The sequence below is a fragment of the Lycorma delicatula genome, chromosome 2 (genome assembly GCF_047948215.1).
Source record: "Lycorma delicatula isolate Av1 chromosome 2, ASM4794821v1, whole genome shotgun sequence".
NCBI classification, from domain to species: domain Eukaryota; kingdom Metazoa; phylum Arthropoda; class Insecta; order Hemiptera; family Fulgoridae; genus Lycorma; species Lycorma delicatula.
Window position 1 is genome coordinate 125,786,116 of NC_134456.1, and position 2,908 is coordinate 125,789,023.

A 2,908-nucleotide genomic window follows, 5' to 3' on the forward strand; every position below is an offset into this window, starting at 1 on the left:
TATTTTTTCCAAAATAAAATATCCGAAATTTTAATTAAATTCTTTCATAGAAGAATTTCTTTTAAATTAAATAAGGTGATTTTATTAAGTGCTCTCACAACCTATTTTCTGAACCGCAAAATACACTTATTTATTTGTTTTTAGTTACAATCAGTTTTGAATGTAAATCACATTTTTATTTTCTACCAAAAAAATAAATTTGACGAAAAAAAAATAAGCGCCCCCGGGTGGGCTCGAACCACCAACCTTTCGGTTAACAGCCGAACGCGCTAGCCGATTGCGCCACGGAGGCCGCTGGAGGAGGGGTCTAAATATATTAGTTTTAAAGATTTACATTAGCGTCATTCTCAATTACTGAATGTTATTGTCCGTGTATGAAAAAGTTCGTGTTCCGTAAAGAAGTTTCACAGTCTGATCGTAAACTCATAAGATATAACCAAGTTTTCAATTCATTTTTTTAAGAAAAATATTTATATTTTAAAGATTACCTTTACGTTAATTCCTATATGAATAAAACAAAAACAATGGGAATATCTTATACTTTTTACATCCTGAATCTTCGTCATCCTAATATTTTGGTATTTAAAATTGGGTGTTATCAGTAATGTAGATTATTATGATGTAACTCTGAGTTATTAATTTACATTTTTAATAAATTAATATCGTTCTTCTAGATTACTTATTTTGAAATAAATCTTCATTTTCCTACCATCTTCCTCTTCCTGTTTCTGTACTTGATATTTCACTGTATACGAATATAATATGATATTTAATGTTTCAAAAAGGCATTCCTTAATTTCACCTCGTTTATCGAGCTCGGTTAACTAATAAAGAATTGAATACTACTTTTACAATTTATTATATATTCAGACGGATTAATGTTGAACTTTGTGCAATCAGACTGGTCATAACATTAATATTATTACTTTAAATCACTTTCACAACAGTACGGAGGAATCGTTAGACATAAGGCATTTCAGTTCGTCTGTCCAGAAACATTTATTGTTATAATTATTGTATGATAAATTGATATAATAAAACAGACAGAAATTCTACTGCAAAATCTTCTCTATCCAAGCCTATTAACTAACAATATTTCTAATCAGACAGTAGCACGATCACCGGAGAACTTAACTCATAATAATATGCGGTTAATTTATTATACTATTTATAATAAAATAATAGCATATATGATAACAAATTTATTTTTATTAAATGTACAGTTTTTCTTTTCTTTTTTTTTCATTTTCTATTGGTTTTTATTTTACTTTGCGCGAAGTTTAAGTATAAAATGTTCTTTAAAATAAAATATTTTGTAAAAAAATGAAAGATAGAGTATAAAATAAGAGAAAACATAACTTGGAAGTAGAAATTTTATTGTACTTCTAGAAAAACACTGAGTATAAATATTCGCTCGCTTAAAAAAATAAATAAACAATTTTTGATGAGTGAAATAACCTTTGTTATATACCAACCACCTTTGTCGTCTGAGTTTGCTCGTCTTTTTCACATGCAAATCATGTTCAGTCTAGCTAGACTCCGTCTCTCTTGTTTACGTGTTGAGTAAATTATTTTTATCCTCTTCATTTAACTTATTACTCACAATCCCCTGTAGAAGTGCTAGAGCGCGTTTCTCTCATATAATATATTAATACAAGCTCAAGGATTAAATATCTGTCACAGATGGTCTGGCCTCTTGCTAGCTTTGGTTACGAAAAAACTTCTTTTTTATTCTAAATAAGAAGTCGTTTGTTGTTACTTCCTTTATCTCCTCCTTTAAACGATCATTAGATAAAGATTTTTAAGAAAAATTGAATGGCGATCTATTATTATTTGGTAAAAGTATATTATATGTAGCACATAAATATTACTACTTTTGTCTACACTATCAAGGATACTGTTTGGTACTCCAAAAATTGGAAATAAAGCAAATTACCCAAAGAAAATGACTGCAGGTACGATAAAAACTACAATTTATCATTGGGATATTAAAAGAAGTATTTTCTACAATTAAAAATTCTTTAAAAACAAAATCAACTAATCCTATTTTGCTGTTCCTTGTGGCTTGAATTATGTACGTAGATATTGAATTTAATTTTTACTTCTTAATTTACAAAATAGAATTAATTTTTAAAAATTTATTGTAATTTTCTTTGGGCTTACTACATTATTTCAAATGATAAAAATTATTCTTACAAAAGCACTATTTTTGTTTTTAATTTAAAAAAGGAACCACAAATATTTATGGGCTTCAAAAGGAGTTTGAATAATAGTCATATTTCAGCTTTCAAATAATTTATACTGTTGAATGTTGGTTTTAATCCACAGTACAGTTCAGAGATTGACCTAGTTCGTAAAGCACATTAAACAAACAAAAAATCGCGATTTAAAAAATTTTCTTGGTTTATTAACAGACTTACTTAAACTATCATTTTAAAAAGGGAATTTGGTTTAATGTTGAGAGTGGCGTTAACTAAACCTTATCATACTAGGAATATAATGCATAATAATTTTTTTTTTAATAATATAGTGTACATGTTTAATGTAACAATGCCTTAGTATATATTTTTAGACATTGGTATTTTCAATCTTGGTAGAGCTAAAAAGAAAACTATTAAAATCTATCCCACTACACTTTTTTCTGTATTGCCAGCCTAACAAAATTAATTAACCAAACTGAAGGTCATTTACAGCTAGATATTTTTAGCAACGTTCACAAATGTCGTACAACCGCGTATGAAACAAATTATTCGTAATTTAAATAAGTTCTTTTTCAATAACCTTCTATTTCCTGGACAGTATTTATATTTTAAAAGTTCTTTTAAAGCATGTTCTTTTTAAACTTTCCAATAAAAAATAAGTCACAAACAATTTAAATTGGTGCTCTTTGTAACAAGTCAAAATGTTT

The 2,908-nt window shown here is 27.4% G+C and overlaps 1 non-coding gene across 1 annotated transcript; it reads right to left on the reverse strand.

Moving 5' to 3' along the window:
* Nucleotides 1–218: 218 nt before the first annotated feature.
* Nucleotides 219–292, reverse strand: TRNAN-GUU (transfer RNA asparagine (anticodon GUU)). Its single transcript has one exon. It is a non-coding gene; the product is annotated as a tRNA-Asn (tRNA).
* Between the last annotated feature and the right edge of the window lie 2,616 nt (nucleotides 293–2,908).